The following is an 11771-nucleotide window of genomic DNA, read 5'->3' as shown; positions in this document are numbered from 1 at the left end:
ATCAAGTGTCATAAAGAGATTAACTTCTCTTTCATTCTCATGGTAGTCATGATCTTCTAATACACTTTCTTCACCTGTGGAATCATCCTCAATGGTATATAGGTTGTTCTACTTTTGGTAGCCTCTTCTTCCTTTCCGGTAGACATTTATTTCTTTATCTTTACTAGCAGATCTACTAAAACTTCTTTGCTCATCTCCATCTGTTTCATTATACGGACATTTTGCAACAAAGTGTCCAACTTTACCATAGTTGAAACATTTGAGTGGCAAATTTCCTTTATAATTGTCGGATCCTCTCTTGAGCTTTCTGACAAATTTTTCTACCTCTACATCCAAGTCTTCATTTGATACTTTATGAGCAACCTCTTCCTTGCCCTTTATGGTGGAGTTGAATGCTGCCTCTTTCCTTGAGGATGCTTCACTAATTGTTCTCATTTTATAGGCTATTAGAGAGCCAAATAGGTCATTCATTGTGAAAGTCTTCAGATCCTTGGCTTCCTCTATGGAAGAAACCTTAGTATCATACTTAGATGTGAGAGATCTAAGTACCTTCTTGACAATAATCTCATCTACAATTTCTTCTCCAAGTCCTTTGATGGTGTTCACAGTTTTATCTATTCTATGAAGGTAGTCTGCAATCTTTTCTTCATCCTTCATCTTGATGTCTTTAAGTGGACCCCTTAGTGATTGCATCTTGGCCTCTTTGACTTTGGAATCTCCTTCAAATAACCTGTACATTTTATCCCAAGTCTCCTTTGCGGATGCACAATGCATGAACTTGACAAACTCATTATCAGACAACCCTCTTAGGATAGCATGTTTAGCCTTTCCATTATTCTCATACTCCTTAGCATTTGGATCAGTGGGAGGAACACTAGGGATAGTATACCCATTCTTGACAGACATCCACACATCAAAACCAAGGGAGAAAATATAGGTCTCCATTCTTCTTCTCCAGAAGGCATAGTTAGATCCATCAAACATGGGGGCTTTGGAGGAGGCAGACTCATTTCTTGCCATTGTGTTCTAAGATCAGAATATACACATCCCTAGCTTCTCACAGATAGTCCATAGACCACAAGGGAATGTAGGGCGGCATGAGGACCTATTCACCCCTATTCGGCTTGATATTGATGTCTAGAGAGAGATGGAGAGATCTATGCTAGAGAGACTATAGTAGACAAAGCAAGATCTAGCAACATCTCGGGAAGAGGCAGCCACACACCAAGGGATCATGATGGAGAGGGATCGTAGGAGCTCCTCACGGAGTCACTCACACTCCACATCATGATATACACCCATGGGCCCACCCCCACATCTAGATCAGGAGGGGACATCTAGTCACCATCCTCCAACTACTAGTCCCAGGGATAGGAGATGATCATGATATGATATTTTTGGTGTACAGTGATATACATGTTATGACATTTTATTGATATGTATCTATTTATGATTATGTTGTGTCTCAAACATTCTATTTTAATTCATGAAACAATGTATGCATTTCTTTGATTAAAAGTATCAAATTTGGTAATGGACACGTATGTCTAATTTAATTTCCATGTGATTGATTTTTCAATGCTTCATGATTAAATTGATACATGTGTAATTTAACTAAATAACTAAGTATCTAGTTAAATGCTACTTTGGTGATGTAGAAGGAAAAATGTGTTAAGCTTAAGAATTATATGAGTGATGGGATTTAATTAACTCTAATTAAACACAACATGATATAACCCTACTTAACACATAAGAAATTGTATAGCATGCTAGCATATATAAAATGTAAATATATTACAATTTACATAAATGAATCCAAGACAAACAATAAAATGAAGAGACATGCTTGTCAAGAATGAAGTAATGTAGACTAAACAATATAATATCATTTAATTCCACATACTTTAATAAAGATATGCTAACATACTATCCAATTTTGAAGAAGGAAAAGACACAAGGAGTGAGAGAGAATAAGCTAGAAGGAGAGAGATAGAGAAATTAGGCATAGTATCTACGAAGGTGCATAGAATTTATGGGTTCTTTGAGAGCCGTACCTTCCACATCTACTATCTTGTAAGCACTTGATCCATAGACTATGACAACAATGTATGGTCCAAGCCAATTAGGGCTGAATTTTCCTTTCTCCCCAAGTAAGGCATTCGCATTACGTTGATTCTCATAAAGTACTAAATCACCTACTGAGAGGGAACTTTGAATGACTTTATCATTGTAGCTTTGTTGTAGAGTTTTATGATAGGCTTGAATATGCTCAAGAGCATTTATGCGATGTTCATCAAGATTCTCAAGTTGTTGAAGCCTCTGTTCTCTATAAGAATCATCATCTATTATACCCTTAAGAGAAACCCTTAAAGATGGAATTTCTAACTCCAAAGGCATAATAACATCAATACCATAAACAAGATTATAAGGAGTACAACCCGTAGCAATACGTGCGCTTGTTCGGTAAGCCCAAAGGGCATAGATCAACTGAGTATTCCAATCCTTACCATGCTTGTTCAGAATCTTGCAAAGGATTTGCTCAATTATCCTATTTGAAGACTCGGCTTGACCATCTAATTGAGGATAGTATGGTGTAGAAAATTTATGTTGAATATGATATTTCTCGAGAAACTTCTTCACATATTTGTTTTTAAATGATGTTTCATTATCAAAAATCAAATCGGAAGGTATTCTAAATAAGGAAATGATGTTTTCTAAGATAAATTGACAAATTACTTCAGCAGTAGTGGGTTGAAGAGGAACTTCTTCTACCCACTTCATAAAGTAATCAGCTGTAGTAATGATGAAAGTATGCCCTTTAGATGAAGGAGAAGATATTTTACCAATGAGATCCAAACCCCATGTGGAAAAGGGGTAAGATGCCACTTGAGATCGAAGTTCTTGGGCAAAAGCATGGATCAAATTGCTATTTTGCTGACACTGATGACATTTCTTAACAGATGCAAAGGAATTCTTATCCATGGTCTACCAATAATATCCCATTCGGAGCAATCTCTAAACTAAAGATCTACCTTCAAAATGCTCCCCACAAGCACTTGAATGTGCTTCCTCAAGGGGGATAGGGATTCTAGCTTTGTTAAGACATCGAAGGAGAAGACCATTATAACCCCTGCTATATAGAACATTAGAAAGGATAATGTATCTAGAGGCCAACTTGCGAATCCTAGCCCTAGTATTCTTATTTGTAGAGTCAGGAAAGGTACCATCATTCAAATATATTATGATATGCAAGTACCACTCATCAAAATCTATAATGCAACAAGGTGCCATATCGCTAGGATTATCAACAATAGTCAAGGCAGTGAGGTTGTGAATTATAAATTTGAGATCTACCAAGGGGTCCTCTAAAGACACAAGAGAGGCTATACATGCCATTGCATCAACATATCGATTATCTTTTTGAGGAACAAGTTCCATGGTATAAGAGTTGAACTTTTGCAACAAGGATATAGCTAAATCTCTATATTGGGATAATTTATCTTGCTTCGCTTGATAAATTCCTGTCACTTGTCTTATGATTAATTGAGCATGTCCATAGATATGCAAATGTTTCACATTTAGTGCTAAAGTTGCCTTAATTCCATCTATAAGAGCCTCATATTCAAAAATGTTATTGGTATATAGGAAACTGAGACGATATGATAAAGGGATACATTTTTTTTTAGCAAATATTAGGACCACCCCTGCCCTCGATCCTATATAACACCTACAACCATAAAAATATAATCCCCAAACCTCCTCAATCTCAATAGAGAAAATGCATTCATCAGGGAAAGACTCTGGGTTAGGTAAAGAGAAGGGTGAGGGAGCCTCAACTAAGTGATAGGTCAATGCTTGACCCTTTATTGCCTTTTGCAAGACAAACATAAGGTCAAACTAAGTCAGCATCATAACTCACTTGGCTAAGCGTCCTGAAAGATCAGTTTTAGAGAAAAAATGTTTGAGAGGGTCAAATTCAATGATAAGATGGACCTCAACATTTAAAAGGTAATGTCTTAGTTTTTGTGTTGCAAAGACTAAAGCAAGGCACTGCCTTTCTATCATAGAATATCGGACTTCGTAATCGAGTAGAGTATGACTTATATAATAAACTAGACATTCTCTACCATCCTTATCACATTGTGCCAATAAGGCCACTAGAGCATGAAGGGAAGCAATTCTGTATAGTAAAAAGGTTTTAGAAGAGTCAGCGGGTTGAAGAATGGGAGGATTGGCCAAATATGTTTTAAGTCTTCGAATGCTTGATGACAATCCTCATTCCATTGAAAGGTGATATTATTTTTAAGCAATTGAGTAAAAGGAAAGGTACGATTTGTAAGTTGAGAAACAAACCTACGAATAGCTTGGATTTGGACCTTGTAAACTTTTCAATTGGGAAACATTTTTAGGAGGTGGCATATGAACAATGGCATCTGTCTTTTTTCGTATCCACCTCAATTCTATGATGTGAAACTATGAATCCTAATAATTTCCCATTATCCACACCCAAAAGACATTTTCAGGGATTCAAGCGCATGTTGTACTTACAAATTCTTTCAAAGACTTGACAAAGGATCTTAACATGATCTACACGAAGAATAGATTTAGCTAAGATGTCATCAACGTAATCTTCTAGAATCTTATGCATGTAATCATGGAAGATAAGGGTCATAGCACGCTGATAGGTGGCTCTTGCATTTTTCAATCCAAAAGGCATCATAACCCAAGAAAACATGCCCCAAGGGGTAGTGAAAGTGGTTTTAAATTGGTCTTGAGGATTAATGAATATTTATTATATCCTAAGAAACCATCCATGAAGGATAATAAAGCATGACCTACTACAAAATCCACTATCATATCGATATTCGGGAGAGGGAAATCATCCTTCAGAGAGGCTTTATTAAGATCTCAAAAATCCATACACATCCTAATCTTGTTATCAGGTTTAGCCATAGCCGTAATGTTTGAAATACATGGGGAATAATCGATAAGATGAATGAATCCGGCATCCAATAATTTTTCAATCTCAACCTTAACAAGTAATGCTACTTTAGGGTTCATCTTTCAAATCTTTTGCTTCACATGTTTAGCGTTAGGAACTAAGACAATGCTATGAGTGATAATCTTAGGATCAATACCAGGCATGTCAGAATATAGCCAAGCAAAGATTTCAAGGAATTAATGTAACAACTCAGAATATTGTCTTTGTTCTTCTTTTACAAGACATTTCCCTATCTTAATGATTTTATCTTCAACACAAGGATCCATCCTAATATTAATAGTATCACTTATGAGGAGATTACTTTGTAGAGGAGTATCTTACAAATGAGGAAATTCTTTAACTATCTCATTGTTATTTATTTCTTTCCCAAAGTACACTTCTGCATTTAAACAATAGGAAAAACCATGATTATGATGATAATGAGGAAAGTTGTCGTAAAATCTTAGGAACTCGACTAAGGAATCATCAGTAGGAAAAAAATCCAAAGCAAAGACACTAGAAGAATCACAATCAATATACTCTGGATATTTTATTGAGAGAGGTAGAGATGACATTAACACTAATAGATGGTCTCTTGGAAGCTTTAGTACAATCAAAAGGATCATAGCCAAGTCTGAATGTCATGTCACGGGAGTTGTTTTCTAAGGGAACCTTTATCCCTTGTTATTGAGCACCACATCCATTACCATTATATCCACACCTAGCTAAGATCTAGAAACCGGGACCATAAAGGTTAGCCATTGCTGATAGAGAAGGAGGATTTTCATAAAGTGAAGGATTAGAATACTCTAGATCAAAAGTCAAGGGAGACAAAGTTTGAGAAGCCACCACAAAGTTATTACTGAATGGCCTAGATAAAGTGTATTTATTTGTAGTTTCTTCTTGTTCTTTCTTCTTTTCAGCTTTAGGTTCTCTAGGGGGAATTCTATATTCTCCTATAAAGGTAGGAGTAAAGGCAAGGGATCCCTAATCATCTTCTGCAAGAATATTTTTAAGAGAGAAGGCATCCTCAATGGTAGAACCAGGTTTGGAGAGTTCTTCCTCAATAAATTTATGTTCACTTGAGGGATTATTGGTAGGAGATAAATTTGAAGAAACAAAATCACTATTGGGAGTAGAGGCTTTAGAATAATTATCTAGGATTGTTGGGGAAGAACCAGTTGAAGAGGATTTAGATGTTGATGTTTGCAAACAAGCCTGGAGATTTGTGTCACCTAGCAAGGTATATGTTTTATTGATGTAAATAAATTTAACTTGCCTATGGAATGTGGAGGGGACAACTTGCATGCTATGAATCCAAGGTCTCCCTAATAACAAGTTATATGTCAAATCTCCAGACATGACATGGATAGGAGTGGGAAAATTAATAGGACCTACCCTAATGGGCAAGGTGATGATACCTAGTGAAGATTTAGTGACATTATTGAAGCCTCAGATAGTAAGAGAATTGGGCTTAATAAGAGATGTATCAACATTGATCTTATGCAACAGGTTAATGCTAGAAACATTAGGTCCATAACCATTGTCCACTAATGTCCGTCTTATCGCACTATCATTTATGATGACCACAATCATTAAAGGATCATATTGATGTTGAATCTCATTGTTACAATCTATGGTTGTTGCACAAAATGATCGACCTATCAATTCCCGATACAACCACTAGACTTCTAGAATCCACAGGAGGCTGTTAAACCATGTCACAAATCCCTACGAGGGGTACTAAACCATTGCCAACAATCCCTCTCCCAATGTCACTCGTCGTGACCTGCATGATTCGAACCTATGACCAAGCTCTGATTCCACTTGTTAGGAGCTAGGGTTGCCGTTGCACCAAAAGATTGACCTGTCAATGCTCGATACAACCACTAGACTTATAGAATCCATAGGAGGCTATTAAACCATGTCACAAATCCCTGAGAGGGACGCTGACCCGCTACCAACACTCATTAGTAGGTAACTCATCTTGTGTAAATATAATTTGAGCTTTAGGAGATGTGATAGAATCAATGAAGGAAGCTATGTTATTAGATGCCACTATGGATGGGAGATCCAAAGTTTTCAAGGAATCTTGTAACATTCCATGATGGGTTGAGGAAGTTTGAATCAAATCCCAAAGGGATATCTTGGCAGGAGTAGATTTAAGTTGTTCAATGAGATCATATTCCTTTCCAAGAGTTTGTGAGATATAGGGTTCTTAAAGAATAATAGGTTGAGGATCGAGAAGAGAAGCTGGGATAATCAGAGGAGGATTAGGTTTCCTATTATTTCTTGTGTTATAGGTATGGGCAACTGCGTGATGACTCTCTTTAGTTAATTGTTTAGCATAACTATAAGGACTCTTAGTGGGATTTTTTCCTTGCACAGTAATGATAGGTTTATTAGGAGTTCTACAGGAATCGTGACTATATCCACCTTGAACTGTGAAAAGAGGTTGATTAGAGAGAGATGATGTTGAAGAAGGATAAGCACCTTGGATCACAAAAAAGAGGCTTCTTATGTTAATTCATATTTATCATGTTGATTAGCCTTTTATATGTATTGTTTTTGTTTGAAGATTTAGGCAAAGACATAAAGTCATCAAGGGCATCATCCAACAAAGCATGGTCATATCGGTTGAAAGGTTTATCTTTTGTTTCAAAAGGAGACATATCCTCATAAAGGGAATTGTTGTAAGAAACTATGTCACTAGATCTAGGTTGAGAGTTGATAGGAATGTACCCATGAGAGGAGTCATTCAACTTATATTTCTCATCACCATGAAATGGCATAATAACAAGGTTGATTAGTTTTGGCAAAGTGAGGGTTTAGAAGGCTTAGGGTTCAAAAACTCTTCTAGAGCTTCATCTAATTCATCCTTAGTAAACTCATAATCAACATAATTGCATACATCATCAAAAGAATTAACATCTTGTAAATAAAAATCTGACATTTTGAAATGGAGATTGAATGAGATTTAAACACATAATGCAAGCAAATAAAGGAAATCCTTTTCTTTTTCTTGAATTTTTCACTTTTTTTGGAATTTTATGTTTATAAATCAAAATGAGAGGATACGAAATCTAGATCTAAAAATTCAATGCAATTAAAATGAGATTGAGTTAATGTCAGGCTCACCAAAATGTGTAAGGGGGAAAGTGAGACTAAGCAAACAAGTCCTAATCCAACTCTCATGCACACGGTGTGGAATACGAAAGAGCTTAGGGAGGTAACAAACTTCAGCTACTTGTTGTGAGGAAGAGAGAGCCAAAGATTAACTCTTAGGGTTTCTATTCCTTTGCTGCAAATGAGGGGAAGAAGAGATGCAAGAGTGTAGATTTGAATGATTTAAACTAGAATAAAAGTATGCATAAACAACCCTAATATGAAGCTACGAAACTGAGAATAACTGATATGCTGCTAAAAAGTATAGATTAAGAGGAAAATTAAGAGGTGCACCTATGTCAGAAATCTGAGCCAAAATGTCTAGGACTAGGGTGTTGCGCCACTATCCTGATTTTGGAGACCTGAAGTTGTACCTATGGAGCTAAAAAAGGGGACCTGAAACCTGCTGCTCTGCCAAACCTTGCTGAGAATAGGGAGGACAAGGGAACCACGCCCCTATCCTAGGAAGGGCCAGGGTGCTACTCTCCTATCCCAAGGGTTTTGGGTGAATTCTGGCCCTCAAAATAGTCCATTTGCACTCTATCAACTCTGAAACTTCCATCGATGCTTAGATCTGAACCTGCAACTATAGCTGAAAATGGGGTTTTGGGTGGCTATATAGGGTTTTTCCTTAGTCAAACCCTTATTTTGGTGATTTTCATCTCAACTAATTAGTCTATTTGTCAATTAAAATAGTGTGTGCAAGAACCTTGTGTGTGTCTGCAAGATCCTTGGATGAGAGTAAACAATCTAGAGTAATCCTAAGAGTAAACCCTAATTGCTTGTAATTGACAAAGTAAATGCTCTAAATCAATGATGAAAAGTGATCTAAAGCATGAATGTAAATCAAATTGATGTAAAAAAGCTCATACAAAGCCATAGAAATAACATGAAATCATATCCATCACCAAGGGAGAGGTATAAGTCAATCTTCAGTCGGTGATCTCCTATTGTTTTCCCATATCTTCAAAAGCCCCCAATTGATGAAAGAAAGTTTGATAAATTCTTTATAGTTGTTGTTTAATGTTTTTGAATACTTCAAAGATCTTCTCTTTTTCTACATAGAAGGCTCCTTGTAATCGCTCCAAAAGATTTTCCAGATTCGATTTCTTCATACCTTCAAATGAAGAAAGAGAGCTCTTATGTATGAAACCCTAGATCTTAATTCCATCTTTAGGATGACCTAAGATTTTAATTTCCCACCAATATTTTTGGGTTAAGCATTATAATATCATAGGATTATGCTCCCAAATCTCAGGAAAAATGTCGTGGACCGTGTGCAAATTGCACATGGTCCGGCTAACTTTTCACCAAATTTTCAGGGCCATTAGATATGAAGATATTAGAGCGAATCCCAAAATTAAAGCTAATTTCGAGATGTTTTGATATGCGAAATAGGGCCTTAAAGATCAAAATAAAACATAATTAGGGTTTATGATTTAATGATTAATTGGAGGAATAAAATGAAAAGGGGCACACTTAGGGTAAAGGGCCCAACTTTATAACATGTGAAGAGGTGAAATATGGATTTAGATTTAATTAAATTAATTAATTAAATACTTAAAGGAGATGAGAAATGCAAAATGAAAAACACACTAAGATGGGTGCTAAACCAAGCGTGGAATTGTACCACCCTACCAAGGGTGTACAATTTACCATGCTACAATATTATTACATAAGGGGAATGCACTTGCATTCAGGCACACTGCCTAGAGCTCACTGCTCAATTACAAAAGGGCTACAACCCAAAGGAAGGCTCATTGCCTTACATGATTTTACAAAATCATTAAAATGATGAATGAATTGAAGTATAACATCTAACTATGCCAAAATACAGTTTTGGTTAGGCTCAAATCAACTCCTACAACTGTTTTGTCTCTTTCCTTTGATTTCCTGCTCTATCAAATACCGGAGCACCAAAACCTTCAATCACATTCACAAAATAGAAAATTCACTCTTATAGACCTTCCATCCTCATCACTCATGAGAAAATGATCAACTAGATCATCCTTATATATCCGCACCAACAAAAAGAATCATTTACTAAGTTTGCTTCCAAAAAACCACATAACATGCAACATGAAATGTGTATCACAAAGTCAGCTCAATCCATCCACAAATCCAAACACGGACCATAACAAGAAGATAATAAGATTCTGATAAGTCATCCCAATCACTTCAAACACTAAATTGATTAGCGAAATCAACCCATTAAATCCGCAACACACGATACACAAAGATAGCTCAGTTCTAACTGAGTTACAAGATACTGGAGCTCTAAAATTGCACACAAATTTGTTAGATAGTTCAAATAACCGAAAGACAACTAAGAAGGCGGGGGGTGAATCAGTCCGAAACTATTAGTAATTTAAGCTTTAATACCAGAACCCAAAACATTAATACTGGAATAGCAGTTAAACCAATCAAGCATAAACAATAATCACAAAATACATACCATCCACATGACACCAAGATTTGTATGTGGAAAACCCGGTAAAGGGAAAAACCATGGTGGGAAGCCTACCCATAGTCAGATAATACTTTTGTAGTAAGTATGTGAATTACAATTGAGGGGCCTACACTTCTAGGAAGCCCGATAGCCTAGAGTGCACTACAATCACAAAAGTGATGAATAATGATGAATAGTAAATAACCAATAGGTACTGAGAGGGGGGGTGAATCAGTACAGACAAAAATTTCTCCAACAACTTAAACTGCAAAGACTGCACTAATTGGCAAACAACATCATCAACCTAAATCAAGACAATACCAGTAAAACACAGTAAGACTGTAAAAGACATAAACCGGTAACACATAGAACTTCTCAAAACCTAATATCTCATCTCAACTTCACCCATATGCTTAAGCAGGTAATACATTAGAAATACAATGACCATTAGATCAACATGCTTCACCGCTTAACAAAAAACACTAAATCATCACATGAAAAAGCATCACACATAACACACTGATATTTCACATGGAAACCCAACTGGGAAAAACAACGGTGGGGATGAATACCTACAAGTTATTCTTGAACTCTTCTGAAGTCCGCTCTGTTAGGATCCTAGTCCGGTTAAAGACTTTACAACATGTTCTACTAGGAACCGATCCTGCTAGGGATCACCTAGTTAAGGGATGGCTAAATACCTAGTTAGAGGTTAAAACCCTGTTAAAGGTTACCTTGCAAGAGGATTTGAAGAACTCAATGACTTTGAGTCACCCTGTTAAAGGATTTAAAAAAATTCTGTTAAAGCTACCCGGTAAAGGGATTTTCCAACTGCTGAAATGGTTAGAAGTCAAGAGGTAATACACTGATCTGATAACAACACTCAATGCCAAGGCAAATCCACTTTAGTTCCTTTACAACTGCAATCACACTCTATAGATCTCTACTCACTTCTCCGGTCTGGCAAGAATCACCTCACATACAATTCATTTGCCAACAACTTCAAATGAAAATCATCATCAACCTTATAGACAACAATTAGGTTGGTGGCCAAAACCTAAAACCCTAAGCATCTAGGTTAACAATACAATCATTCCAATCCTGACCATTTAAACACATTACATAGGGTAAAACAATCTTGAACAAATCTCAAGACGTTCTGCATTGTCTGTTCTT

The sequence above is a fragment of the Cryptomeria japonica genome, chromosome 6, assembly GCF_030272615.1.
Source record: "Cryptomeria japonica chromosome 6, Sugi_1.0, whole genome shotgun sequence".
NCBI classification, from domain to species: Eukaryota; Viridiplantae; Streptophyta; class Pinopsida; order Cupressales; family Cupressaceae; genus Cryptomeria; species Cryptomeria japonica.
The sequence above is the reverse complement of the archived record's forward strand: the minus strand, read 5'-3'. Positions refer to the sequence as shown.